Consider the following 27635-nt stretch of genomic DNA (forward strand, 5'->3'; position numbering starts at 1 on the left):
CAACATCTACTGTGAGAAAACTCAGGACAAAAGTAGAATGAATGAGGGCCTAGAGAGAACGCTCCAAATTTGAGCAAGGCCCTGAGTAGAGTGCAAAGACAACAAGGCAAAAAGTTGTAAAACAACACCAGATGAGCAGATGCTGCTGACTTGGCATTTCCGAGGCTTTTCTAGACAGTTAAAAAGAAGCCTAATAGGTGAGTACTGGAGAGGGAGAGATGCTGCACGTCACTGGCACTGCTAGAAGACATGCAAGGCCTTTGGGCACGCAAGTGTCCCAAGGCTGCTTTAACTTGTGTGTCTTAGAGTCATGTTTGCTGGGTACTAGGGTCCCTCTTCTCGACTGTCAGCCAGCACTGTGGCCAAGTGCCACGGTGACTCTTGCAAATGTCCTTAACCACCCTGGCATTCTGATTAAATCGCCAGGGTGGCTGCGGGAGGGTTTTTTTTAAATAAAAAAAAAACTATTTCATGCAGCCAACTGAAAGTTGGCTGCATGAAAGCCCACTAGAGGGCGCTCCGGAGGCGATCTTCCGATCGCCTCCGGCGGCAAGAGATAACACGGAAGGCCGCAATGAGCGGCCCTCCGTGTTTCGCTTCCCTCGTCACCATGGCGACGAGCGGAGTGACGTCATGGACGTCAGCCGACGTCTTGACGTCAGCCGCCTCCGATCCAGCCCTTAGCGCTGGCCGGAACTGTTTGTTCCGGCTACGCTGGGCTCGGGCGGCTGGGGGGACCCTCTTTCGCCGCTGCACGCGGCGGATCGCCGCGCTGCAGCGGCGATCAGGCAGCACACGCGGCTGGCAAAGTGCCGGCTGCGTGTGCTGCTTTTTATTTCGTGCAAATCGGCCCAGCAGGGCTTGAGCGGCAGCCTCTGGCGGTGTTGGACGAGCTGAGCTCGTCCAGACCGCTCAGCAGGTTAAATGGCTTCTGGCCTGCAGAGATGTCTTAAGCTTGAGAAGTGCAAAGTGTGGAGGTGTTCCAAAATCCTAGCATTTGCATTGGCCGGGAATCGAACCCGGGCCTCCCGCGTGGCAGGCGAGAATTCTACCACTGAACCACCAATGCCTTGCCCTGTTGCTCGGTGCTGAAAAACGTGGCCAGCCAAATCAGGCCATACAAGATTGCCTTCTTCTGTGCGGATGGCAAAGGTGAGGCTGGCGCCATTTTGCAATTTTTGCCATTTCAGCTCAAGCAAGTAAGCCCGGCTAGCTCAGTCGGTAGAGCATGAGACTCTTAATCTCAGGGTCGTGGGTTCGAGCCCCACGTTGGGCGATCAAAGCTTCTCCTTTTACTTTCTACTAGGCAGAGCTCCTCCAAAACGATTACAAACCATCACCAGGCCATCACTTCCTCTTTCACATGCCACTCCCCACTCCCTTTGCTAACAAACGAAAATGTCATCTCAGCTTTCCCCTTCACTTTTACTCACACAACCTCTTTTAACAACTTTTCAGCAAAAGTGCTTCACCACCCCAAGAAAGAGAAAAACACTCCTTCTTACAATCTTACTCATCTTTCCTATACTACTTTTCTTATCTGCTTTTCCCAGATTTCCGTTGGCTTTACTCCAGTCCTTTTGTCAAGGAGAGACTTACAATCAATCACTTGACAAGGAACAACCACCTGAAAGATACTCATTCTCGTATGCCTGGTGCACACCATGCAATTCCCCATCAGATAGATGGGCCGATAGATCCTTTCCGACAGACACGATCGGATTTCCGTTCGGATTTCCGATCACTACTATGCAAATCCATCAGAAAAACGATCGGAAATCAGATCGGACCTGCCGGAAATCATCTGTTCGACCCATCTATCTGACAGGCATTGGTATGGTGTGTATTAGGCTTTGCACTCCAAAGGTGCTCACATAGCAGTATGAGGAGGGCACTCTGCACACGGCCTGAGATTTAGCTGAGAGGATTGAAAAAAAGGAAGTTGCTCTTTCCCTTAACTTGTTTTTAGATGAGGTACTCCCCAACAAAAGTTACAAACCAAAAAGCCTTTCAGTCCCGGCAAGCAAAAAAAGTGGTTGCTTTCATTTGACTTAAGTTTGTTACTACTTTTTTTTCTGTACTTTTAGTATGTTTTCTTAATTGCTAGGTGCTGGGAAAGCAAGTTGTAGGTAAGCTGACACAACATCTCAACATCTACTGTGAGAAAACTCAGGACAAAAGTAGAATGAATGAGGGCCTAGAGAGAACGCTCCAAATTTGAGCAAGGCCCTGAGTAGAGTGCAAAGACAACAAGGCAAAAAGTTGTAAAACAACACCAGATGAGCAGATGCTGCTGACTTGGCATTTCCGAGGCTTTTCTAGACAGTTAAAAAGAAGCCTAATAGGTGAGTACTGGAGAGGGAGAGATGCTGCACGTCACTGGCACTGCTAGAAGACATGCAAGGCCTTTGGGCACGCAAGTGTCCCAAGGCTGCTTTAACTTGTGTGTCTTAGAGTCATGTTTGCTGGGTACTAGGGTCCCTCTTCTCGAATGTCAGCCAGCACTGTGGCCAAGTGCCACGGTGACTCTTGCAAATGTCCTTAAATGGCTTCTGGCCTGCAGAGATGTCTTAAGCTTGAGAAGTGCAAAGTGTGGAGGTGTGCCAAAATCCTAGCATTTGCATTGGCCGGGAATCGACCCCGGGCCTCCCACGTGGCAGGCGAGAATTCTACCACTGAACCACCAATGCCTTGCCCTGTTGCTCAGTGCTGAAAAACGTGGCCAGCCAAATCAGGCCATACAAGATTGCCTTCTTCTGTGCGGATGGCAAAGGTGAGGCTGGCGCCATTTTGCAATTTTTGACATTTCAGCTCAAGCAAGCAAGCCCGGCTAGCTCAGTCGGTAGAGCATGAGACTCTTAATCTCAGGGTCGTGGGTTCGAGCCCCACATTGGGTGATCAAAGCTTCTCCTTTTACTTTCTACTAGGCAGAGCTCCTCCAAAACGATTACAAACCATCACCAGGCCATCACTTCCTCTTTCACATGCCACTCCCCACTCCCTTTGCTAACAAACGAAAATGTCATCTCAGCTTTCCCCTTCACTTTTACTCACACAACCTCTTTTAACAACTTTTCAGCAAAAGTGCTTCACCACCCCAAGAAAGAGAAAAACACTCCTTCTTACAATCTTACTCATCTTTCCTATACTACTTTTCTTATCTGCTTTTCCCAGATTTCCGTTGGCTTTACTCCAGTCCTTTTGTCAAGGAGAGACTTACAATCAATCACTTGACAAGTAACAACCACCTGAAAGATACTCATTCTCGTATGCCTGGTGCACACCATGCAATTCCCCATCAGATAGATGGGCCGATAGATCCTTTCCGACAGACACGATCGGATTTCCGTTCGGATTTCCGATCACTACTATGCAAATCCATCAGAAAAACGATCGGAAATCAGATCGGACCTGCCGGAAATCATCTGTTCGACCCATCTATCTGACAGGCATTGGTATGGTGTGTATTAGGCTTTGCACTCCAAAGGTGCTCACATAGCAGTATGAGGAGGGCACTCTGCACACGGCCTGAGATTTAGCTGAGAGGATTGAAAAAAAGGAAGTTGCTCTTTCCCTTAACTTGTTTTTAGATGAGGTACTTCCCAACAAAAGTTACAAACCAAAAAGCCTTTCAGTCCCGGCAAGCAAAAAAAGTGGTTGCTTTCATTTGACTTAAGTTTGTTACTACTTTTTTTTCTGTACTTTTAGTATGTTTTCTTAATTGCTAGGTGCTGGGAAAGCAAGTTGTAGGTAAGCTGACACAACATCTCAACATCTACTGTGAGAAAACTCAGGACAAAAGTAGAATGAATGAGGGCCTAGAGAGAACGCTCCAAATTTGAGCAAGGCCCTGAGTAGAGTGCAAAGACAACAAGGCAAAAAGTTGTAAAACAACACCAGATGAGCAGATGCTGCTGACTTGGCATTTCCGAGGCTTTTCTAGACAGTTAAAAAGAAGCCTAATAGGTGAGTACTGGAGAGGGAGAGATGCTGCACGTCACTGGCACTGCTAGAAGACATGCAAGGCCTTTGGGCACGCAAGTGTCCCAAGGCTGCTTTAACTTGTGTGTCTTAGAGTCATGTTTGCTGGGTACTAGGGTCCCTCTTCTCGACTGTCAGCCAGCACTGTGGCCAAGTGCCACGGTGACTCTTGCAAATGTCCTTAAATGGCTTCTGGCCTGCAGAGATGTCTTAAGCTTGAGAAGTGCAAAGTGTGGAGGTGTGCCAAAATCCTAGCATTTGCATTGGCCGGGAATCGAACCCAGGCCTCCCGCGTGGCAGGCGAGAATTCTACCACTGAACCACCAATGCCTTGCCCTGTTGCTCAGTGCTGAAAAACGTGGCCAGCCAAATCAGGCCATACAAGATTGCCTTCTTCTGTGCGGATGGCAAAGGTGAGGCTGGCGCCATTTTGCAATTTTTGACATTTCAGCTCAAGCAAGCAAGCCTGGCTAGCTCAGTCGGTAGAGCATGAGACTCTTAATCTCAGGGTCGTGGGTTCGAGCCCCACATTGGGTGATCAAAGCTTCTCCTTTTACTTTCTACTAGGCAGAGCTCCTCCAAAACGATTACAAACCATCACCAGGCCATCACTTCCTCTTTCACATGCCACTCCCCACTCCCTTTGCTAACAAACGAAAATGTCATCTCAGCTTTCCCCTTCACTTTTACTCACACAACCTCTTTTAACAACTTTTCAGCAAAAGTGCTTCACCACCCCAAGAAAGAGAAAAACACTCCTTCTTACAATCTTACTCATCTTTCCTATACTACTTTTCTTATCTGCTTTTCCCAGATTTCCGTTGGCTTTACTCCAGTCCTTTTGTCAAGGAGAGACTTACAATCAATCACTTGACAAGTAACAACCACCTGAAAGATACTCATTCTCGTATGCCTGGTGCACACCATGCAATTCCCCATCAGATAGATGGGCCGATAGATCCTTTCCGACAGACACGATCGGATTTCCGTTCGGATTTCCGATCACTACTATGCAAATCCATCAGAAAAACGATCGGAAATCAGATCGGACCTGCCGGAAATCATCTGTTCGACCCATCTATCTGACAGGCATTGGTATGGTGTGTATTAGGCTTTGCACTCCAAAGGTGCTCACATAGCAGTATGAGGAGGGCACTCTGCACACGGCCTGAGATTTAGCTGAGAGGATTGAAAAAAAGGAAGTTGCTCTTTCCCTTAACTTGTTTTTAGATGAGGTACTTCCCAACAAAAGTTACAAACCAAAAAGCCTTTCAGTCCCGGCAAGCAAAAAAAGTGGTTGCTTTCATTTGACTTAAGTTTGTTACTACTTTTTTTTCTGTACTTTTAGTATGTTTTCTTAATTGCTAGGTGCTGGGAAAGCAAGTTGTAGGTAAGCTGACACAACATCTCAACATCTACTGTGAGAAAACTCAGGACAAAAGTAGAATGAATGAGGGCCTAGAGAGAACGCTCCAAATTTGAGCAAGGCCCTGAGTAGAGTGCAAAGACAACAAGGCAAAAAGTTGTAAAACAACACCAGATGAGCAGATGCTGCTGACTTGGCATTTCCGAGGCTTTTCTAGACAGTTAAAAAGAAGCCTAATAGGTGAGTACTGGAGAGGGAGAGATGCTGCACGTCACTGGCACTGCTAGAAGACATGCAAGGCCTTTGGGCATGCAAGTGTCCCAAGGCTGCTTTAACTTGTGTGTCTTAGAGTCATGTTTGCTGGGTACTAGGGTCCCTCTTCTCGACTGTCAGCCAGCACTGTGGCCAAGTGCCACGGTGACTCTTGCAAATGTCCTTAAATGGCTTCTGGCCTGCAGAGATGTCTTAAGCTTGAGAAGTGCAAAGTGTGGAGGTGTGCCAAAATCCTAGCATTTGCATTGGCCGGGAATCGAACCCAGGCCTCCCGCGTGGCAGGCGAGAATTCTACCACTGAACCACCAATGCCTTGCCCTGTTGCTCGGTGCTCGGTGCTGAAAAACGTGGCCAGCCAAATCAGGCCATACAAGATTGCCTTCTTCTGTGCGGATGGCAAAGGTGAGGCTGGCGCCATTTTGCAATTTTTGACATTTCAGCTCAAGCAAGCAAGCCCGGATAGCTCAGTCGGTAGAGCATGAGACTCTTAATCTCAGGGTCGTGGGTTCGAGCCCCACGTTGGGTGATCAAAGCTTCTCCTTTTACTTTCTACTAGGCAGAGCTCCTCCAAAACGATTACAAACCATCACCAGGCCATCACTTCCTCTTTCACATGCCACTCCCCACTCCCTTTGCTAACAAACGAAAATGTCATCTCAGCTTTCCCCTTCACTTTTACTCACACAACCTCTTTTAACAACTTTTCAGCAAAAGTGCTTCACCACCCCAAGAAAGAGAAAAACACTCCTTCTTACAATCTTACTCATCTTTCCTATACTACTTTTCTTATCTGCTTTTCCCAGATTTCCGTTGGCTTTACTCCAGTCCTTTTGTCAAGGAGAGACTTACAATCAATCACTTGACAAGGAACAACCACCTGAAAGATACTCATTCTCGTATGCCTGGTGCACACCATGCAATTCCCCATCAGATAGATGGGCCGATAGATCCTTTCCGACAGACACGATCGGATTTCCGTTCGGATTTCCGATCACTACTATGCAAATCCATCAGAAAAACGATCGGAAATCAGATCGGACCTGCCGGAAATCATCTGTTCGACCCATCTATCTGACAGGCATTGGTATGGTGTGTATTAGGCTTTGCACTCCAAAGGTGTTCACATAGCAGTATGAGGAGGGCACTCTGCACACGGCCTGAGATTCAGCTGAGAGGATTGAAAAAAAGGAAGTTGCTCTTTCCCTTAACTTGTTTTTAGATGAGGTACTTCCCAACAAAAGTTACAAACCAAAAAGCCTTTCAGTCCCGGCAAGCAAAAAAAGTGGTTGCTTTCATTTGACTTAAGTTTGTTACTACTTTTTTTTCTGTACTTTTAGTATGTTTTCTTAATTGCTAGGTGCTGGGAAAGCAAGTTGTAGGTAAGCTGACACAACATCTCAACATCTACTGTGAGAAAACTCAGGACAAAAGTAGAATGAATGAGGGCCTAGAGAGAACGCTCCAAATTTGAGCAAGGCCCTGAGTAGAGTGCAAAGACAACAAGGCAAAAAGTTGTAAAACAACACCAGATGAGCAGATGCTGCTGACTTGGCATTTCCGAGGCTTTTCTAGACAGTTAAAAAGAAGCCTAATAGGTGAGTACTGGAGAGGGAGAGATGCTGCACGTCACTGGCACTGCTAGAAGACATGCAAGGCCTTTGGGCACGCAAGTGTCCCAAGGCTGCTTTAACTTGTGTGTCTTAGAGTCATGTTTGCTGGGTACTAGGGTCCCTCTTCTCGACTGTCAGCCAGCACTGTGGCCAAGTGCCACGGTGACTCTTGCAAATGTCCTTAAATGGCTTCTGGCCTGCAGAGATGTCTTAAGCTTGAGAAGTGCAAAGTGTGGAGGTGTGCCAAAATCCTAGCATTTGCATTGGCCGGGAATCGAACCCGGGCCTCCCGCGTGGCAGGCGAGAATTCTACCACTGAACCACCAATGCCTTGCCCTGTTGCTCGGTGCTGAAAAACGTGGCCAGCCAAATCAGGCCATACAAGATTGCCTTCTTCTGTGCGGATGGCAAAGGTGAGGCTGGCGCCATTTTGCAATTTTTGACATTTCAGCTCAAGCAAGCAAGCCCGGCTAGCTCAGTCGGTAGAGCATGAGATTCTTAATCTCAGGGTCGTGGGTTCGAGCCCCACGTTGGGCGATCAAAGCTTCTCCTTTTACTTTCTACTAGGCAGAGCTCCTCCAAAACGATTACAAACCATCACCAGGCCATCACTTCCTCTTTCACATGCCACTCCCCACTCCCTTTGCTAACAAACGAAAATGTCATCTCAGCTTTCCCCTTCACTTTTACTCACACAACCTCTTTTAACAACTTTTCAGCAAAAGTGCTTCACCACCCCAAGAAAGAGAAAAACACTCCTTCTTACAATCTTACTCATCTTTCCTATACTACTTTTCTTATCTGCTTTTCCCAGATTTCCGTTGGCTTTACTCCAGTCCTTTTGTCAAGGAGAGACTTACAATCAATCACTTGACAAGGAACAACCACCTGAAAGATACTCATTCTCGTATGCCTGGTGCACACCATGCAATTCCCCATCAGATAGATGGGCCGATAGATCCTTTCCGACAGACACGATCGGATTTCCGTTCGGATTTCCGATCACTACTATGCAAATCCATCAGAAAAACGATCGGAAATCAGATCGGACCTGCCGGAAATCATCTGTTCGACCCATCTATCTGACAGGCATTGGTATGGTGTGTATTAGGCTTTGCACTCCAAAGGTGCTCACATAGCAGTATGAGGAGGGCACTCTGCACACGGCCTGAGATTTAGCTGAGAGGATTGAAAAAAAGGAAGTTGCTCTTTCCCTTAACTTGTTTTTATATGAGGTACTTCCCAACAAAAGTTACAAACCAAAAAGCCTTTCAGTCCCGGCAAGCAAAAAAAGTGGTTGCTTTCATTTGACTTAAGTTTGTTACTACTTTTTTTTCTGTACTTTTAGTATGTTTTCTTAATTGCTAGGTGCTGGGAAAGCAAGTTGTAGGTAAGCTGACACAACATCTCAACATCTACTGTGAGAAAACTCAGGACAAAAGTAGAATGAATGAGGGCCTAGAGAGAACGCTCCAAATTTGAGCAAGGCCCTGAGTAGAGTGCAAAGACAACAAGGCAAAAAGTTGTAAAACAACACCAGATGAGCAGATGCTGCTGACTTGGCATTTCCGAGGCTTTTCTAGACAGTTAAAAAGAAGCCTAATAGGTGAGTACTGGAGAGGGAGAGATGCTGCACGTCACTGGCACTGCTAGAAGACATGCAAGGCCTTTGGGCACGCAAGTGTCCCAAGGCTGCTTTAACTTGTGTGTCTTAGAGTCATGTTTGCTGGGTACTAGGGTCCCTCTTCTCGACTGTCAGCCAGCACTGTGGCCAAGTGCCACGGTGACTCTTGCAAATGTCCTTAAATGGCTTCTGGCCTGCAGAGATGTCTTAAGCTTGAGAAGTGCAAAGTGTGGAGCTGTGCCAAAATCCTAGCATTTGCATTGGCCGGGAATCGAACCCGGGCCTCCCGCGTGGCAGGCGAGATTTCTACCACTGAACCACCAATGCCTTGCCCTGTTGCTCGGTGCTGAAAAACGTGGCCAGCCAAATCAGGCCATACAAGATTGCCTTCTTCTGTGCGGATGGCAAAGGTGAGGCTGGCGCCATTTTGCAATTTTTGCCATTTCAGCTCAAGCAAGCAAGCCCGGCTAGCTCAGTCGGTAGAGCATGAGACTCTTAATCTCAGGGTCGTGGGTTCGAGCCCCACGTTGGGCGATCAAAGCTTCTCCTTTTACTTTCTACTAGGCAGAGCTCCTCCAAAACGATTACAAACCATCACCAGGCCATCACTTCCTCTTTCACATGCCACTCCCCACTCCCTTTGCTAACAAACGAAAATGTCATCTCAGCTTTCCCCTTCACTTTTACTCACACAACCTCTTTTAACAACTTTTCAGCAAAAGTGCTTCACCACCCCAAGAAAGAGAAAAACACTCCTTCTTACAATCTTACTCATCTTTCCTATACTACTTTTCTTATCTGCTTTTCCCAGATTTCCGTTGGCTTTACTCCAGTCCTTTTGTCAAGGAGAGACTTACAATCAATCACTTGACAAGGAACAACCACCTGAAAGATACTCATTCTCGTATGCCTGGTGCACACCATGCAATTCCCCATCAGATAGATGGGCCGATAGATCCTTTCCGACAGACACGATCGGATTTCCGTTCGGATTTCCGATCACTACTATGCAAATCCATCAGAAAAACGATCGGAAATCAGATCGGACCTGCCGGAAATCATCTGTTCGACCCATCTATCTGACAGGCATTGGTATGGTGTGTATTAGGCTTTGCACTCCAAAGGTGCTCACATAGCAGTATGAGGAGGGCACTCTGCACACGGCCTGAGATTTAGCTGAGAGGATTGAAAAAAAGGAAGTTGCTCTTTCCCTTAACTTGTTTTTAGATGAGGTACTTCCCAACAAAAGTTACAAACCAAAAAGCCTTTCAGTCCCGGCAAGCAAAAAAAGTGGTTGCTTTCATTTGACTTAAGTTTGTTACTACTTTTTTTTCTGTACTTTTAGTATGTTTTCTTAATTGCTAGGTGCTGGGAAAGCAAGTTGTAGGTAAGCTGACACAACATCTCAACATCTACTGTGAGAAAACTCAGGACAAAAGTAGAATGAATGAGGGCCTAGAGAGAACGCTCCAAATTTGAGCAAGGCCCTGAGTAGAGTGCAAAGACAACAAGGCAAAAAGTTGTAAAACAACACCAGATGAGCAGATGCTGCTGACTTGGCATTTCCGAGGCTTTTCTAGACAGTTAAAAAGAAGCCTAATAGGTGAGTACTGGAGAGGGAGAGATGCTGCACGTCACTGGCACTGCTAGAAGACATGCAAGGCCTTTGGGCACGCAAGTGTCCCAAGGCTGCTTTAACTTGTGTGTCTTAGAGTCATGTTTGCTGGGTACTAGGGTCCCTCTTCTCGACTGTCAGCCAGCACTGTGGCCAAGTGCCACGGTGACTCTTGCAAATGTCCTTAAATGGCTTCTGGCCTGCAGAGATGTCTTAAGCTTGAGAAGTGCAAAGTGTGGAGGTGTGCCAAAATCCTAGCATTTGCATTGGCCGGGAATCGAACCCAGGCCTCCCGCATGGCAGGCGAGAATTCTACCACTGAACCACCAATGCCTTGCCCTGTTGCTCGGTGCTGAAAAACGTGGCCAGCCAAATCAGGCCATACAAGATTGCCTTCTTCTGTGCGGATGGCAAAGGTGAGGCTGGCGCCATTTTGCAATTTTTGACATTTCAGCTCAAGCAAGCAAGCCCGGCTAGCTCAGTCGGTAGAGCATGAGACTCTTAATCTCAGGGTCGTGGGTTCGAGCCCCACGTTGGGCGATCAAAGCTTCTCCTTTTACTTTCTACTAGGCAGAGCTCCTCCAAAACGATTACAAACCATCACCAGGCCATCACTTCCTCTTTCACATGCCACTCCCCACTCCCTTTGCTAACAAACGAAAATGTCATCTCAGCTTTCCCCTTCACTTTTACTCACACAACCTCTTTTAACAACTTTTCAGCAAAAGTGCTTCACCACCCCAAGAAAGAGAAAAACACTCCTTCTTACAATCTTACTCATCTTTCCTATACTACTTTTCTTATCTGCTTTTCCCAGATTTCCGTTGGCTTTACTCCAGTCCTTTTGTCAAGGAGAGACTTACAATCAATCACTTGACAAGGAACAACCACCTGAAAGATACTCATTCTCGTATGCCTGGTGCACACCATGCAATTCCCCATCAGATAGATGGGCCGATAGATCCTTTCCGACAGACACGATCGGATTTCCGTTCGGATTTCCGATCACTACTATGCAAATCCATCAGAAAAACGATCGGAAATCAGATCGGACCTGCCGGAAATCATCTGTTCGACCCATCTATCTGACAGGCATTGGTATGGTGTGTATTAGGCTTTGCACTCCAAAGGTGCTCACATAGCAGTATGAGGAGGGCACTCTGCACACGGCCTGAGATTTAGCTGAGAGGATTGAAAAAAAGGAAGTTGCTCTTTCCCTTAACTTGTTTTTAGATGAGGTACTTCCCAACAAAAGTTACAAACCAAAAAGCCTTTCAGTCCCGGCAAGCAAAAAAAGTGGTTGCTTTCATTTGACTTAAGTTTGTTACTACTTTTTTTTCTGTACTTTTAGTATGTTTTCTTAATTGCTAGGTGCTGGGAAAGCAAGTTGTAGGTAAGCTGACACAACATCTCAACATCTACTGTGAGAAAACTCAGGACAAAAGTAGAATGAATGAGGGCCTAGAGAGAACGCTCCAAATTTGAGCAAGGCCCTGAGTAGAGTGCAAAGACAACAAGGCAAAAAGTTGTAAAACAACACCAGATGAGCAGATGCTGCTGACTTGGCATTTCCGAGGCTTTTCTAGACAGTTAAAAAGAAGCCTAATAGGTGAGTACTGGAGAGGGAGAGATGCTGCACGTCACTGGCACTGCTAGAAGACATGCAAGGCCTTTGGGCACGCAAGTGTCCCAAGGCTGCTTTAACTTGTGTGTCTTAGAGTCATGTTTGCTGGGTACTAGGGTCCCTCTTCTCGACTGTCAGCCAGCACTGTGGCCAAGTGCCACGGTGACTCTTGCAAATGTCCTTAAATGGCTTCTGGCCTGCAGAGATGTCTTAAGCTTGAGAAGTGCAAAGTGTGGAGGTGTGCCAAAATCCTAGCATTTGCATTGGCCGGGAATCGAACCCGGGCCTCCCACGTGGCAGGTGAGAATTCTACCACTGAACCACCAATGCCTTGCCCTGTTGCTCGGTGCTGAAAAACGTGGCCAGCCAAATCAGGCCATACAAGATTGCCTTCTTCTGTGCGGATGGCAAAGGTGAGGCTGGCGCCATTTTGCAATTTTTGACATTTCAGCTCAAGCAAGCAAGCCCGGCTAGCTCAGTCGGTAGAGCATGAGACTCTTAATCTCAGGGTCGTGGGTTCGAGCCCCACGTTGGGCGATCAAAGCTTCTCCTTTTACTTTCTACTAGGCAGAGCTCCTCCAAAACGATTACAAACCATCACCAGGCCATCACTTCCTCTTTCACATGCCACTCCCCACTCCCTTTGCTAACAAACGAAAATGTCATCTCAGCTTTCCCCTTCACTTTTACTCACACAACCTCTTTTAACAACTTTTCAGCAAAAGTGCTTCACCACCCCAAGAAAGAGAAAAACACTCCTTCTTACAATCTTACTCATCTTTCCTATACTACATTTCTTATCTGCTTTTCCCAGATTTCCGTTGGCTTTACTCCAGTCCTTTTGTCAAGGAGAGACTTACAATCAATCACTTGACAAGGAACAACCACCTGAAAGATACTCATTCTCGTATGCCTGGTGCACACCATGCAATTCCCCATCAGATAGATGGGCCGATAGATCCTTTCCGACAGACACGATCGGATTTCCGTTCGGATTTCCGATCACTACTATGCAAATCCATCAGAAAAACGATCGGAAATCAGATCGGACCTGCCGGAAATCATCTGTTCGACCCATCTATCTGACAGGCATTGGTATGGTGTGTATTAGGCTTTGCACTCCAAAGGTGCTCACATAGCAGTATGAGGAGGGCACTCTGCACACGGCCTGAGATTTAGCTGAGAGGATTGAAAAAAAGGAAGTTGCTCTTTCCCTTAACTTGTTTTTAGATGAGGTACTTCCCAACAAAAGTTACAAACCAAAAAGCCTTTCAGTCCCGGCAAGCAAAAAAAGTGGTTGCTTTCATTTGACTTAAGTTTGTTACTACTTTTTTTTCTGTACTTTTAGTATGTTTTCTTAATTGCTAGGTGCTGGGAAAGCAAGTTGTAGGTAAGCTGACACAACATCTCAACATCTACTGTGAGAAAACTCAGGACAAAAGTAGAATGAATGAGGGCCTAGAGAGAACGCTCCAAATTTGAGCAAGGCCCTGAGTAGAGTGCAAAGACAACAAGGCAAAAAGTTGTAAAACAACACCAGATGAGCAGATGCTGCTGACTTGGCATTTCCGAGGCTTTTCTAGACAGTTAAAAAGAAGCCTAATAGGTGAGTACTGGAGAGGGAGAGATGCTGCACGTCACTGGCACTGCTAGAAGACATGCAAGGCCTTTGGGCACGCAAGTGTCCCAAGGCTGCTTTAACTTGTGTGTCTTAGAGTCATGTTTGCTGGGTACTAGGGTCCCTCTTCTCGACTGTCAGCCAGCACTGTGGCCAAGTGCCACGGTGACTCTTGCAAATGTCCTTAAATGGCTTCTGGCCTGCAGAGATGTCTTAAGCTTGAGAAGTGCAAAGTGTGGAGGTGTGCCAAAATCCTAGCATTTGCATTGGCCGGGAATCGAACCCGGGCCTCCCACGTGGCAGGTGAGAATTCTACCACTGAACCACCAATGCCTTGCCCTGTTGCTCGGTGCTGAAAAACGTGGCCAGCCAAATCAGGCCATACAAGATTGCCTTCTTCTGTGCGGATGGCAAAGGTGAGGCTGGCGCCATTTTGCAATTTTTGACATTTCAGCTCAAGCAAGCAAGCCCGGCTAGCTCAGTCGGTAGAGCATGAGACTCTTAATCTCAGGGTCGTGGGTTCGAGCCCCACGTTGGGCGATCAAAGCTTCTCCTTTTACTTTCTACTAGGCAGAGCTCCTCCAAAACGATTACAAACCATCACCAGGCCATCACTTCCTCTTTCACATGCCACTCCCCACTCCCTTTGCTAACAAACGAAAATGTCATCTCAGCTTTCCCCTTCACTTTTACTCACACAACCTCTTTTAACAACTTTTCAGCAAAAGTGCTTCACCACCCCAAGAAAGAGAAAAACACTCCTTCTTACAATCTTACTCATCTTTCCTATACTACATTTCTTATCTGCTTTTCCCAGATTTCCGTTGGCTTTACTCCAGTCCTTTTGTCAAGGAGAGACTTACAATCAATCACTTGACAAGGAACAACCACCTGAAAGATACTCATTCTCGTATGCCTGGTGCACACCATGCAATTCCCCATCAGATAGATGGGCCGATAGATCCTTTCCGACAGACACGATCGGATTTCCGTTCGGATTTCCGATCACTACTATGCAAATCCATCAGAAAAACGATCGGAAATCAGATCGGACCTGCCGGAAATCATCTGTTCGACCCATCTATCTGACAGGCATTGGTATGGTGTGTATTAGGCTTTGCACTCCAAAGGTGCTCACATAGCAGTATGAGGAGGGCACTCTGCACACGGCCTGAGATTTAGCTGAGAGGATTGAAAAAAAGGAAGTTGCTCTTTCCCTTAACTTGTTTTTAGATGAGGTACTTCCCAACAAAAGTTACAAACCAAAAAGCCTTTCAGTCCCGGCAAGCAAAAAAAGTGGTTGCTTTCATTTGACTTAAGTTTGTTACTACTTTTTTTTCTGTACTTTTAGTATGTTTTCTTAATTGCTAGGTGCTGGGAAAGCAAGTTGTAGGTAAGCTGACACAACATCTCAACATCTACTGTGAGAAAACTCAGGACAAAAGTAGAATGAATGAGGGCCTAGAGAGAACGCTCCAAATTTGAGCAAGGCCCTGAGTAGAGTGCAAAGACAACAAGGCAAAAAGTTGTAAAACAACACCAGATGAGCAGATGCTGCTGACTTGGCATTTCCGAGGCTTTTCTAGACAGTTAAAAAGAAGCCTAATAGGTGAGTACTGGAGAGGGAGAGATGCTGCACGTCACTGGCACTGCTAGAAGACATGCAAGGCCTTTGGGCACGCAAGTGTCCCAAGGCTGCTTTAACTTGTGTGTCTTAGAGTCATGTTTGCTGGGTACTAGGGTCCCTCTTCTCGACTGTCAGCCAGCACTGTGGCCAAGTGCCACGGTGACTCTTGCAAATGTCCTTAAATGGCTTTTGGCCTGCAGAGATGTCTTAAGCTTGAGAAGTGCAAAGTGTGGAGGTGTGCCAAAATCCTAGCATTTGCATTGGCCAGGAATCGAACCCAGGCCTCCCGCATGGCAGGCGAGAATTCTACCACTGAACCACCAATGCCTTGCCCTGTTGCTCGGTGCTGAAAAACGTGGCCAGCCAAATCAGGCCATACAAGATTGCCTTCTTCTGTGCGGATGGCAAAGGTGAGGCTGGCGCCATTTTGCAATTTTTGACATTTCAGCTCAAGCAAGCAAGCCCGGCTAGCTCAGTCGGTAGAGCATGAGACTCTTAATCTCAGGGTCGTGGGTTCGAGCCCCACGTTGGGCGATCAAAGCTTCTCCTTTTACTTTCTACTAGGCAGAGCTCCTCCAAAACGATTACAAACCATCACCAGGCCATCACTTCCTCTTTCACATGCCACTCCCCACTCCCTTTGCTAACAAACGAAAATGTCATCTCAGCTTTCCCCTTCACTTTTACTCACACAACCTCTTTTAACAACTTTTCAGCAAAAGTGCTTCACCACCCCAAGAAAGAGAAAAACACTCCTTCTTACAATCTTACTCATCTTTCCTATACTACTTTTCTTATCTGCTTTTCCCAGATTTCCGTTGGCTTTACTCCAGTCCTTTTGTCAAGGAGAGACTTACAATCAATCACTTGACAAGGAACAACCACCTGAAAGATACTCATTCTCGTATGCCTGGTGCACACCATGCAATTCCCCATCAGATAGATGGGCCGATAGATCCTTTCCGACAGACACGATCGGATTTCCGTTCGGATTTCCGATCACTACTATGCAAATCCATCAGAAAAACGATCGGAAATCAGATCGGACCTGCCGGAAATCATCTGTTCGACCCATCTATCTGACAGGCATTGGTATGGTGTGTATTAGGCTTTGCACTCCAAAGGTGCTCACATAGCAGTATGAGGAGGGCACTCTGCACACGGCCTGAGATTTAGCTGAGAGGATTGAAAAAAAGGAAGTTGCTCTTTCCCTTAACTTGTTTTTAGATGAGGTACTTCCCAACAAAAGTTACAAACCAAAAAGCCTTTCAGTCCCGGCAAGCAAAAAAAGTGGTTGCTTTCATTTGACTTAAGTTTGTTACTACTTTTTTTTCTGTACTTTTAGTATGTTTTCTTAATTGCTAGGTGCTGGGAAAGCAAGTTGTAGGTAAGCTGACACAACATCTCAACATCTACTGTGAGAAAACTCAGGACAAAAGTAGAATGAATGAGGGCCTAGAGAGAACGCTCCAAATTTGAGCAAGGCCCTGAGTAGAGTGCAAAGACAACAAGGCAAAAAGTTGTAAAACAACACCAGATGAGCAGATGCTGCTGACTTGGCATTTCCGAGGCTTTTCTAGACAGTTAAAAAGAAGCCTAATAGGTGAGTACTGGAGAGGGAGAGATGCTGCACGTCACTGGCACTGCTAGAAGACATGCAAGGCCTTTGGGCACGCAAGTGTCCCAAGGCTGCTTTAACTTGTGTGTCTTAGAGTCATGTTTGCTGGGTACTAGGGTCCCTCTTCTCGACTGTCAGCCAGCACTGTGGCCAAGTGCCACGGTGACTCTTGCAAATGTCCTTAAATGGCTTCTGGCCTGCAGAGATGTCTTAAGCTTGAGAAGTGCAAAGTGTGGAGGTGTGCCAAAATCCTAGCATTTGCATTGGCCGGGAATCGAACCCGGGCCTCCCACGTGGCAGGTGAGAATTCTACCACTGAACCACCAATGCCTTGCCCTGTTGCTCGGTGCTGAAAAACGTGGCCAGCCAAATCAGGCCATACAAGATTGCCTTCTTCTGTGCGGATGGCAAAGGTGAGGCTGGCGCCATTTTGCAATTTTTGACATTTCAGCTCAAGCAAGCAAGCCCGGCTAGCTCAGTCGGTAGAGCATGAGACTCTTAATCTCAGGGTCGTGGGTTCGAGCCCCACGTTGGGCGATCAAAGCTTCTCCTTTTACTTTCTACTAGGCAGAGCTCCTCCAAAACGATTACAAACCATCACCAGGCCATCACTTCCTCTTTCACATGCCACTCCCCACTCCCTTTGCTAACAAACGAAAATGTCATCTCAGCTTTCCCCTTCACTTTTACTCACACAACCTCTTTTAACAACTTTTCAGCAAAAGTGCTTCACCACCCCAAGAAAGAGAAAAACACTCCTTCTTACAATCTTACTCATCTTTCCTATACTACATTTCTTATCTGCTTTTCCCAGATTTCCGTTGGCTTTACTCCAGTCCTTTTGTCAAGGAGAGACTTACAATCAATCACTTGACAAGGAACAACCACCTGAAAGATACTCATTCTCGTATGCCTGGTGCACACCATGCAATTCCCCATCAGATAGATGGGCCGATAGATCCTTTCCGACAGACACGATCGGATTTCCGTTCGGATTTCCGATCACTACTATGCAAATCCATCAGAAAAACGATCGGAAATCAGATCGGACCTGCCGGAAATCATCTGTTCGACCCATCTATCTGACAGGCATTGGTATGGTGTGTATTAGGCTTTGCACTCCAAAGGTGCTCACATAGCAGTATGAGGAGGGCACTCTGCACACGGCCTGAGATTTAGCTGAGAGGATTGAAAAAAAGGAAGTTGCTCTTTCCCTTAACTTGTTTTTAGATGAGGTACTTCCCAACAAAAGTTACAAACCAAAAAGCCTTTCAGTCCCGGCAAGCAAAAAAAGTGGTTGCTTTCATTTGACTTAAGTTTGTTACTACTTTTTTTTCTGTACTTTTAGTATGTTTTCTTAATTGCTAGGTGCTGGGAAAGCAAGTTGTAGGTAAGCTGACACAACATCTCAACATCTACTGTGAGAAAACTCAGGACAAAAGTAGAATGAATGAGGGCCTAGAGAGAACGCTCCAAATTTGAGCAAGGCCCTGAGTAGAGTGCAAAGACAACAAGGCAAAAAGTTGTAAAACAACACCAGATGAGCAGATGCTGCTGACTTGGCATTTCCGAGGCTTTTCTAGACAGTTAAAAAGAAGCCTAATAGGTGAGTACTGGAGAGGGAGAGATGCTGCACGTCACTGGCACTGCTAGAAGACATGCAAGGCCTTTGGGCACGCAAGTGTCCCAAGGCTGCTTTAACTTGTGTGTCTTAGAGTCATGTTTGCTGGGTACTAGGGTCCCTCTTCTCGACTGTCAGCCAGCACTGTGGCCAAGTGCCACGGTGACTCTTGCAAATGTCCTTAACCACCCTGGCATTCTGATTAAATCGCCAGGGTGGCTGCGGGAGGGTTTTTTTTAAATAAAAAAAAAACTATTTCATGCAGCCAACTGAAAGTTGGCTGCATGAAAGCCCACTAGAGGGCGCTCCGGAGGCGATCTTCCGATCGCCTCCGGCGGCAAGAGATAACACGGAAGGCCGCAATGAGCGGCCCTCCGTGTTTCGCTTCCCTCGTCACCATGGCGACGAGCGGAGTGACGTCATGGACGTCAGCCGACGTCTTGACGTCAGCCGCCTCCGATCCAGCCCTTAGCGCTGGCCGGAACTGTTTGTTCCGGCTACGCTGGGCTCGGGCGGCTGGGGGGACCCTCTTTCGCCGCTGCACGCGGCGGATCGCCGCGCTGCAGCGGCGATCAGGCAGCACACGCGGCTGGCAAAGTGCCGGCTGCGTGTGCTGCTTTTTATTTCGTGCAAATCGGCCCAGCAGGGCTTGAGCGGCAGCCTCTGGCGGTGTTGGACGAGCTGAGCTCGTCCAGACCGCTCAGCAGGTTAAATGGCTTCTGGCCTGCAGAGATGTCTTAAGCTTGAGAAGTGCAAAGTGTGGAGGTGTTCCAAAATCCTAGCATTTGCATTGGCCGGGAATCGAACCCGGGCCTCCCGCGTGGCAGGCGAGAATTCTACCACTGAACCACCAATGCCTTGCCCTGTTGCTCGGTGCTGAAAAACGTGGCCAGCCAAATCAGGCCATACAAGATTGCCTTCTTCTGTGCGGATGGCAAAGGTGAGGCTGGCGCCATTTTGCAATTTTTGCCATTTCAGCTCAAGCAAGTAAGCCCGGCTAGCTCAGTCGGTAGAGCATGAGACTCTTAATCTCAGGGTCGTGGGTTCGAGCCCCACGTTGGGCGATCAAAGCTTCTCCTTTTACTTTCTACTAGGCAGAGCTCCTCCAAAACGATTACAAACCATCACCAGGCCATCACTTCCTCTTTCACATGCCACTCCCCACTCCCTTTGCTAACAAACGAAAATGTCATCTCAGCTTTCCCCTTCACTTTTACTCACACAACCTCTTTTAACAACTTTTCAGCAAAAGTGCTTCACCACCCCAAGAAAGAGAAAAACACTCCTTCTTACAATCTTACTCATCTTTCCTATACTACTTTTCTTATCTGCTTTTCCCAGATTTCCGTTGGCTTTACTCCAGTCCTTTTGTCAAGGAGAGACTTACAATCAATCACTTGACAAGGAACAACCACCTGAAAGATACTCATTCTCGTATGCCTGGTGCACACCATGCAATTCCCCATCAGATAGATGGGCCGATAGATCCTTTCCGACAGACACGATCGGATTTCCGTTCGGATTTCCGATCACTACTATGCAAATCCATCAGAAAAACGATCGGAAATCAGATCGGACCTGCCGGAAATCATCTGTTCGACCCATCTATCTGACAGGCATTGGTATGGTGTGTATTAGGCTTTGCACTCCAAAGGTGCTCACATAGCAGTATGAGGAGGGCACTCTGCACACGGCCTGAGATTTAGCTGAGAGGATTGAAAAAAAGGAAGTTGCTCTTTCCCTTAACTTGTTTTTAGATGAGGTACTTCCCAACAAAAGTTACAAACCAAAAAGCCTTTCAGTCCCGGCAAGCAAAAAAAGTGGTTGCTTTCATTTGACTTAAGTTTGTTACTACTTTTTTTTCTGTACTTTTAGTATGTTTTCTTAATTGCTAGGTGCTGGGAAAGCAAGTTGTAGGTAAGCTGACACAACATCTCAACATCTACTGTGAGAAAACTCAGGACAAAAGTAGAATGAATGAGGGCCTAGAGAGAACGCTCCAAATTTGAGCAAGGCCCTGAGTAGAGTGCAAAGACAACAAGGCAAAAAGTTGTAAAACAACACCAGATGAGCAGATGCTGCTGACTTGGCATTTCCGAGGCTTTTCTAGACAGTTAAAAAGAAGCCTAATAGGTGAGTACTGGAGAGGGAGAGATGCTGCACGTCACTGGCACTGCTAGAAGACATGCAAGGCCTTTGGGCACGCAAGTGTCCCAAGGCTGCTTTAACTTGTGTGTCTTAGAGTCATGTTTGCTGGGTACTAGGGTCCCTCTTCTCGACTGTCAGCCAGCACTGTGGCCAAGTGCCACGGTGACTCTTGCAAATGTCCTTAAATGGCTTCTGGCCTGCAGAGATGTCTTAAGCTTGAGAAGTGCAAAGTGTGGAGGTGTGCCAAAATCCTAGCATTTGCATTGGCCGGGAATCGAACCCAGGCCTCCCGCATGGCAGGCGAGAATTCTACCACTGAACCACCAATGCCTTGCCCTGTTGCTCGGTGCTGAAAAACGTGGCCAGCCAAATCAGGCCATACAAGATTGCCTTCTTCTGTGCGGATGGCAAAGGTGAGGCTGGCGCCATTTTGCAATTTTTGACATTTCAGCTCAAGCAAGCAAGCCCGGCTAGCTCAGTCGGTAGAGCATGAGACTCTTAATCTCAGGGTCGTGGGTTCGAGCCCCACGTTGGGCGATCAAAGCTTCTCCTTTTACTTTCTACTAGGCAGAGCTCCTCCAAAACGATTACAAACCATCACCAGGCCATCACTTCCTCTTTCACATGCCACTCCCCACTCCCTTTGCTAACAAACGAAAATGTCATCTCAGCTTTCCCCTTCACTTTTACTCACACAACCTCTTTTAACAACTTTTCAGCAAAAGTGCTTCACCACCCCAAGAAAGAGAAAAACACTCCTTCTTACAATCTTACTCATCTTTCCTATACTACTTTTCTTATCTGCTTTTCCCAGATTTCCGTTGGCTTTACTCTAGTCCTTTTGTCAAGGAGAGACTTACAATCAATCACTTGACAAGGAACAACCACCTGAAAGATACTCATTCTCGTATGCCTGGTGCACACCATGCAATTCCCCATCAGATAGATGGGCCGATAGATCCTTTCCGACAGACACGATCGGATTTCCGTTCGGATTTCCGATCACTACTATGCAAATCCATCAGAAAAACGATCGGAAATCAGATCGGACCTGCCGGAAATCATCTGTTCGACCCATCTATCTGACAGGCATTGGTATGGTGTGTATTAGGCTTTGCACTCCAAAGGTGCTCACATAGCAGTATGAGGAGGGCACTCTGCACACGGCCTGAGATTTAGCTAAGAGGATTGAAAAAAAGGAAGTTGCTCTTTCCCTTAACTTGTTTTTAGATGAGGTACTTCCCAACAAAAGTTACAAACCAAAAAGCCTTTCAGTCCCGGCAAGCAAAAAAAGTGGTTGCTTTCATTTGACTTAAGTTTGTTACTACTTTTTTTTCTGTACTTTTAGTATGTTTTCTTAATTGCTAGGTGCTGGGAAAGCAAGTTGTAGGTAAGCTGACACAACATCTCAACATCTACTGTGAGAAAACTCAGGACAAAAGTAGAATGAATGAGGGCCTAGAGAGAACGCTCCAAATTTGAGCAAGGCCCTGAGTAGAGTGCAAAGACAACAAGGCAAAAAGTTGTAAAACAACACCAGATGAGCAGATGCTGCTGACTTGGCATTTCCGAGGCTTTTCTAGACAGTTAAAAAGAAGCCTAATAGGTGAGTACTGGAGAGGGAGAGATGCTGCACGTCACTGGCACTGCTAGAAGACATGCAAGGCCTTTGGGCACGCAAGTGTCCCAAGGCTGCTTTAACTTGTGTGTCTTAGAGTCATGTTTGCTGGGTACTAGGGTCCCTCTTCTCGACTGTCAGCCAGCACTGTGGCCAAGTGCCACGGTGACTCTTGCAAATGTCCTTAAATGGCTTCTGGCCTGCAGAGATGTCTTAAGCTTGAGAAGTGCAAAGTGTGGAGGTGTGCCAAAATCCTAGCATTTGCATTGGCCGGGAATCGAACCCGGGCCTCCCACGTGGCAGGTGAGAATTCTACCACTGAACCACCAATGCCTTGCCCTGTTGCTCGGTGCTGAAAAACGTGGCCAGCCAAATCAGGCCATACAAGATTGCCTTCTTCTGTGCGGATGGCAAAGGTGAGGCTGGCGCCATTTTGCAATTTTTGACATTTCAGCTCAAGCAAGCAAGCCCGGCTAGCTCAGTCGGTAGAGCATGAGACTCTTAATCTCAGGGTCGTGGGTTCGAGCCCCACGTTGGGCGATCAAAGCTTCTCCTTTTACTTTCTACTAGGCAGAGCTCCTCCAAAACGATTACAAACCATCACCAGGCCATCACTTCCTCTTTCACATGCCACTCCCCACTCCCTTTGCTAACAAACGAAAATGTCATCTCAGCTTTCCCCTTCACTTTTACTCACACAACCTCTTTTAACAACTTTTCAGCAAAAGTGCTTCACCACCCCAAGAAAGAGAAAAACACTCCTTCTTACAATCTTACTCATCTTTCCTATACTACATTTCTTATCTGCTTTTCCCAGATTTCCGTTGGCTTTACTCCAGTCCTTTTGTCAAGGAGAGACTTACAATCAATCACTTGACAAGGAACAACCACCTGAAAGATACTCATTCTCGTATGCCTGGTGCACACCATGCAATTCCCCATCAGATAGATGGGCCGATAGATCCTTTCCGACAGACACGATCGGATTTCCGTTCGGATTTCCGATCACTACTATGCAAATCCATCAGAAAAACGATCGGAAATCAGATCGGACCTGCCGGAAATCATCTGTTCGACCCATCTATCTGACAGGCATTGGTATGGTGTGTATTAGGCTTTGCACTCCAAAGGTGCTCACATAGCAGTATGAGGAGGGCACTCTGCACACGGCCTGAGATTTAGCTGAGAGGATTGAAAAAAAGGAAGTTGCTCTTTCCCTTAACTTGTTTTTAGATGAGGTACTTCCCAACAAAAGTTACAAACCAAAAAGCCTTTCAGTCCCGGCAAGCAAAAAAAGTGGTTGCTTTCATTTGACTTAAGTTTGTTACTACTTTTTTTTCTGTACTTTTAGTATGTTTTCTTAATTGCTAGGTGCTGGGAAAGCAAGTTGTAGGTAAGCTGACACAACATCTCAACATCTACTGTGAGAAAACTCAGGACAAAAGTAGAATGAATGAGGGCCTAGAGAGAACGCTCCAAATTTGAGCAAGGCCCTGAGTAGAGTGCAAAGACAACAAGGCAAAAAGTTGTAAAACAACACCAGATGAGCAGATGCTGCTGACTTGGCATTTCCGAGGCTTTTCTAGACAGTTAAAAAGAAGCCTAATAGGTGAGTACTGGAGAGGGAGAGATGCTGCACGTCACTGGCACTGCTAGAAGACATGCAAGGCCTTTGGGCACGCAAGTGTCCCAAGGCTGCTTTAACTTGTGTGTCTTAGAGTCATGTTTGCTGGGTACTAGGGTCCCTCTTCTCGACTGTCAGCCAGCACTGTGGCCAAGTGCCACGGTGACTCTTGCAAATGTCCTTAAATGGCTTCTGGCCTGCAGAGATGTCTTAAGCTTGAGAAGTGCAAAGTGTGGAGGTGTTCCAAAATCCTAGCATTTGCATTGGCCGGGAATCGAACCCGGGCCTCCCGCGTGGCAGGCGAGAATTCTACCACTGAACCACCAATGCCTTGCCCTGTTGCTCGGTGCTGAAAAACGTGGCCAGCCAAATCAGGCCATACAAGATTGCCTTCTTCTGTGCGGATGGCAAAGGTGAGGCTGGCGCCATTTTGCAATTTTTGACATTTCAGCTCAAGCAAGTAAGCCCGGCTAGCTCAGTCGGTAGAGCATGAGACTCTTAATCTCAGGGTCGTGGGTTCGAGCCCCACGTTGGGCGATCAAAGCTTCTCCTTTTACTTTCTACTAGGCAGAGCTCCTCCAAAACGATTACAAACCATCACCAGGCCATCACTTCCTCTTTCACATGCCACTCCCCACTCCCTTTGCTAACAAACGAAAATGTCATCTCAGCTTTCCCCTTCACTTTTACTCACACAACCTCTTTTAACAACTTTTCAGCAAAAGTGCTTCACCACCCCAAGAAAGAGAAAAACACTCCTTCTTACAATCTTACTCATCTTTCCTATACTACTTTTCTTATCTGCTTTTCCCAGATTTCCGTTGGCTTTACTCCAGTCCTTTTGTCAAGGAGAGACTTACAATCAATCACTTGACAAGGAACAACCACCTGAAAGATACTCATTCTCGTATGCCTGGTGCACACCATGCAATTCCCCATCAGATAGATGGGCCGATAGATCCTTTCCGACAGACACGATCGGATTTCCGTTCGGATTTCCGATCACTACTATGCAAATCCATCAGAAAAACGATCGGAAATCAGATCAGACCTGCCGGAAATCATCTGTTCGACCCATCTATCTGACAGGCATTGGTATGGTGTGTATTAGGCTTTGCACTCCAAAGGTGCTCACATAGCAGTATGAGGAGGGCACTCTGCACACGGCCTGAGATTTAGCTGAGAGGATTGAAAAAAAGGAAGTTGCTCTTTCCCTTAACTTGTTTTTAGATGAGGTACTTCCCAACAAAAGTTACAAACCAAAAAGCCTTTCAGTCCCGGCAAGCAAAAAAAGTGGTTGCTTTCATTTGACTTAAGTTTGTTACTACTTTTTTTTCTGTACTTTTAGTATGTTTTCTTAATTGCTAGGTGCTGGGAAAGCAAGTTGTAGGTAAGCTGACACAACATCTCAACATCTACTGTGAGAAAACTCAGGACAAAAGTAGAATGAATGAGGGCCTAGAGAGAACGCTCCAAATTTGAGCAAGGCCCTGAGTAGAGTGCAAAGACAACAAGGCAAAAAGTTGTAAAACAACACCAGATGAGCAGATGCTGCTGACTTGGCATTTCCGAGGCTTTTCTAGACAGTTAAAAAGAAGCCTAATAGGTGAGTACTGGAGAGGGAGAGATGCTGCACATCACTGGCACTGCTAGAAGACATGCAAGGCCTTTGGGCACGCAAGTGTCCCAAGGCTGCTTTAACTTGTGTGTCTTAGAGTCATGTTTGCTGGGTACTAGGGTCCCTCTTCTCGACTGTCAGCCAGCACTGTGGCCAAGTGCCACGGTGACTCTTGCAAATGTCCTTAAATGGCTTCTGGCCTGCAGAGATGTCTTAAGCTTGAGAAGTGCAAAGTGTGGAGGTGTGCCAAAATCCTAGCATTTGCATTGGCCGGGAATCGAACCCGGGCCTCCCGCGTGGCAGGCGAGAATTCTACCACTGAACCACCAATGCCTTGCCCTGTTGCTCGGTGCTGAAAAACGTGGCCAGCCAAATCAGGCCATACAAGATTGCCTTCTTCTGTGCGGATGGCAAAGGTGAGGCTGGCGCCATTTTGCAATTTTTGACATTTCAGCTCAAGCAAGCAAGCCCGGCTAGCTCAGTCGGTAGAGCATGAGACTCTTAATCTCAGGGTCGTGGGTTCGAGCCCCACGTTGGGCGATCAAAGCTTCTCCTTTTACTTTCTACTAGGCAGAGCTCCTCCAAAACGATTACAAACCATCACCAGGCCATCACTTCCTCTTTCACATGCCACTCCCCACTCCCTTTGCTAACAAACGAAAATGTCATCTCAGCTTTCCCCTTCACTTTTACTCACACAACCTCTTTTAACAACTTTTCAGCAAAAGTGCTTCACCACCCCAAGAAAGAGAAAAACACTCCTTCTTACAATCTTACTCATCTTTCCTATACTACTTTTCTTATCTGCTTTTCCCAGATTTCCGTTGGCTTTACTCCAGTCCTTTTGTCAAGGAGAGACTTACAATCAATCACTTGACAAGGAACAACCACCTGAAAGATACTCATTCTCGTATGCCTGGTGCACACCATGCAATTCCCCATCAGATAGATGGGCCGATAGATCCTTTCCGACAGACACGATCGGATTTCCGTTCGGATTTCCGATCACTACTATGCAAATCCATCAGAAAAACGATCGGAAATCAGATCGGACCTGCCGGAAATCATCTGTTCGACCCATCTATCTGACAGGCATTGGTATGGTGTGTATTAGGCTTTGCACTCCAAAGGTGCTCACATAGCAGTATGAGGAGGGCACTCTGCACACGGCCTGAGATTTAGCTGAGAGGATTGAAAAAAAGGAAGTTGCTCTTTCCCTTAACTTGTTTTTAGATGAGGTACTTCCCAACAAAAGTTACAAACCAAAAAGCCTTTCAGTCCCGGCAAGCAAAAAAAGTGGTTGCTTTCATTTGACTTAAGTTTGTTACTACTTTTTTTTCTGTACTTTTAGTATGTTTTCTTAATTGCTAGGTGCTGGGAAAGCAAGTTGTAGGTAAGCTGACACAACATCTCAACATCTACTGTGAGAAAACTCAGGACAAAAGTAGAATGAATGAGGGCCTAGAGAGAACGCTCCAAATTTGAGCAAGGCCCTGAGTAGAGTGCAAAGACAACAAGGCAAAAAGTTGTAAAACAACACCAGATGAGCAGATGCTGCTGACTTGGCATTTCCGAGGCTTTTCTAGACAGTTAAAAAGAAGCCTAATAGGTGAGTACTGGAGAGGGAGAGATGCTGCACGTCACTGGCACTGCTAGAAGACATGCAAGGCCTTTGGGCACGCAAGTGTCCCAAGGCTGCTTTAACTTGTGTGTCTTAGAGTCATGTTTGCTGGGTACTAGGGTCCCTCTTCTCGACTGTCAGCCAGCACTGTGGCCAAGTGCCACGGTGACTCTTGCAAATGTCCTTAAATGGCTTCTGGCCTGCAGAGATGTCTTAAGCTTGAGAAGTGCAAAGTGTGGAGGTGTGCCAAAATCCTAGCATTTGCATTGGCCGGGAATCGAACCCGGGCCTCCCGCGTGGCAGGCGAGAATTCTACCACTGAACCACCAATGCCTTGCCCTGTTGCTCGGTGCTGAAAAACGTGGCCAGCCAAATCAGGCCATACAAGATTGCCTTCTTCTGTGCGGATGGCAAAGGTGAGGCTGGCGC

At 46.7% G+C, this 27635-nt stretch overlaps 23 non-coding genes across 23 annotated transcripts; 13 read left to right on the forward strand and 10 right to left on the reverse strand.

Moving 5' to 3' along the window:
• Nucleotides 1-998: 998 nt before the first annotated feature.
• TRNAG-GCC (transfer RNA glycine (anticodon GCC)) lies at nucleotides 999-1069 on the reverse strand. Its single transcript has one exon. It is a non-coding gene; the product is annotated as a tRNA-Gly (tRNA).
• A 134-nt stretch (nucleotides 1070-1203) lies between these two features.
• Nucleotides 1204-1276, forward strand: TRNAK-CUU (transfer RNA lysine (anticodon CUU)). Its single transcript has one exon. It is a non-coding gene; the product is annotated as a tRNA-Lys (tRNA).
• Nucleotides 1277-4240: 2964 nt separating this feature from the next.
• TRNAG-GCC (transfer RNA glycine (anticodon GCC)) lies at nucleotides 4241-4311 on the reverse strand. Its single transcript has one exon. It is a non-coding gene; the product is annotated as a tRNA-Gly (tRNA).
• A 1550-nt stretch (nucleotides 4312-5861) lies between these two features.
• TRNAG-GCC (transfer RNA glycine (anticodon GCC)) lies at nucleotides 5862-5932 on the reverse strand. The gene has a single exon. It is a non-coding gene; the product is annotated as a tRNA-Gly (tRNA).
• A 1557-nt stretch (nucleotides 5933-7489) lies between these two features.
• On the reverse strand, nucleotides 7490-7560 carry TRNAG-GCC (transfer RNA glycine (anticodon GCC)). Its single transcript has one exon. It is a non-coding gene; the product is annotated as a tRNA-Gly (tRNA).
• Nucleotides 7561-7694: 134 nt separating this feature from the next.
• TRNAK-CUU (transfer RNA lysine (anticodon CUU)) lies at nucleotides 7695-7767 on the forward strand. The gene has a single exon. It is a non-coding gene; the product is annotated as a tRNA-Lys (tRNA).
• Nucleotides 7768-9315: 1548 nt separating this feature from the next.
• On the forward strand, nucleotides 9316-9388 carry TRNAK-CUU (transfer RNA lysine (anticodon CUU)). Its single transcript has one exon. It is a non-coding gene; the product is annotated as a tRNA-Lys (tRNA).
• A 1343-nt stretch (nucleotides 9389-10731) lies between these two features.
• TRNAG-GCC (transfer RNA glycine (anticodon GCC)) lies at nucleotides 10732-10802 on the reverse strand. The gene has a single exon. It is a non-coding gene; the product is annotated as a tRNA-Gly (tRNA).
• Nucleotides 10803-10936: 134 nt separating this feature from the next.
• On the forward strand, nucleotides 10937-11009 carry TRNAK-CUU (transfer RNA lysine (anticodon CUU)). Its single transcript has one exon. It is a non-coding gene; the product is annotated as a tRNA-Lys (tRNA).
• A 1548-nt stretch (nucleotides 11010-12557) lies between these two features.
• TRNAK-CUU (transfer RNA lysine (anticodon CUU)) lies at nucleotides 12558-12630 on the forward strand. The gene has a single exon. It is a non-coding gene; the product is annotated as a tRNA-Lys (tRNA).
• Nucleotides 12631-14178: 1548 nt separating this feature from the next.
• TRNAK-CUU (transfer RNA lysine (anticodon CUU)) lies at nucleotides 14179-14251 on the forward strand. The gene has a single exon. It is a non-coding gene; the product is annotated as a tRNA-Lys (tRNA).
• Nucleotides 14252-15799: 1548 nt separating this feature from the next.
• Nucleotides 15800-15872, forward strand: TRNAK-CUU (transfer RNA lysine (anticodon CUU)). Its single transcript has one exon. It is a non-coding gene; the product is annotated as a tRNA-Lys (tRNA).
• A 1548-nt stretch (nucleotides 15873-17420) lies between these two features.
• On the forward strand, nucleotides 17421-17493 carry TRNAK-CUU (transfer RNA lysine (anticodon CUU)). Its single transcript has one exon. It is a non-coding gene; the product is annotated as a tRNA-Lys (tRNA).
• A 1870-nt stretch (nucleotides 17494-19363) lies between these two features.
• On the reverse strand, nucleotides 19364-19434 carry TRNAG-GCC (transfer RNA glycine (anticodon GCC)). The gene has a single exon. It is a non-coding gene; the product is annotated as a tRNA-Gly (tRNA).
• Nucleotides 19435-19568: 134 nt separating this feature from the next.
• TRNAK-CUU (transfer RNA lysine (anticodon CUU)) lies at nucleotides 19569-19641 on the forward strand. The gene has a single exon. It is a non-coding gene; the product is annotated as a tRNA-Lys (tRNA).
• A 1343-nt stretch (nucleotides 19642-20984) lies between these two features.
• On the reverse strand, nucleotides 20985-21055 carry TRNAG-GCC (transfer RNA glycine (anticodon GCC)). Its single transcript has one exon. It is a non-coding gene; the product is annotated as a tRNA-Gly (tRNA).
• Nucleotides 21056-21189: 134 nt separating this feature from the next.
• Nucleotides 21190-21262, forward strand: TRNAK-CUU (transfer RNA lysine (anticodon CUU)). The gene has a single exon. It is a non-coding gene; the product is annotated as a tRNA-Lys (tRNA).
• Nucleotides 21263-22810: 1548 nt separating this feature from the next.
• On the forward strand, nucleotides 22811-22883 carry TRNAK-CUU (transfer RNA lysine (anticodon CUU)). Its single transcript has one exon. It is a non-coding gene; the product is annotated as a tRNA-Lys (tRNA).
• Nucleotides 22884-24226: 1343 nt separating this feature from the next.
• TRNAG-GCC (transfer RNA glycine (anticodon GCC)) lies at nucleotides 24227-24297 on the reverse strand. The gene has a single exon. It is a non-coding gene; the product is annotated as a tRNA-Gly (tRNA).
• Nucleotides 24298-24431: 134 nt separating this feature from the next.
• TRNAK-CUU (transfer RNA lysine (anticodon CUU)) lies at nucleotides 24432-24504 on the forward strand. Its single transcript has one exon. It is a non-coding gene; the product is annotated as a tRNA-Lys (tRNA).
• Nucleotides 24505-25847: 1343 nt separating this feature from the next.
• Nucleotides 25848-25918, reverse strand: TRNAG-GCC (transfer RNA glycine (anticodon GCC)). Its single transcript has one exon. It is a non-coding gene; the product is annotated as a tRNA-Gly (tRNA).
• A 134-nt stretch (nucleotides 25919-26052) lies between these two features.
• Nucleotides 26053-26125, forward strand: TRNAK-CUU (transfer RNA lysine (anticodon CUU)). Its single transcript has one exon. It is a non-coding gene; the product is annotated as a tRNA-Lys (tRNA).
• A 1343-nt stretch (nucleotides 26126-27468) lies between these two features.
• Nucleotides 27469-27539, reverse strand: TRNAG-GCC (transfer RNA glycine (anticodon GCC)). Its single transcript has one exon. It is a non-coding gene; the product is annotated as a tRNA-Gly (tRNA).
• Between the last annotated feature and the right edge of the window lie 96 nt (nucleotides 27540-27635).

The sequence above is a fragment of the Hyperolius riggenbachi genome, chromosome 4 (assembly GCF_040937935.1).
Source record: "Hyperolius riggenbachi isolate aHypRig1 chromosome 4, aHypRig1.pri, whole genome shotgun sequence".
Classification (NCBI taxonomy): domain Eukaryota; kingdom Metazoa; phylum Chordata; class Amphibia; order Anura; family Hyperoliidae; genus Hyperolius; species Hyperolius riggenbachi.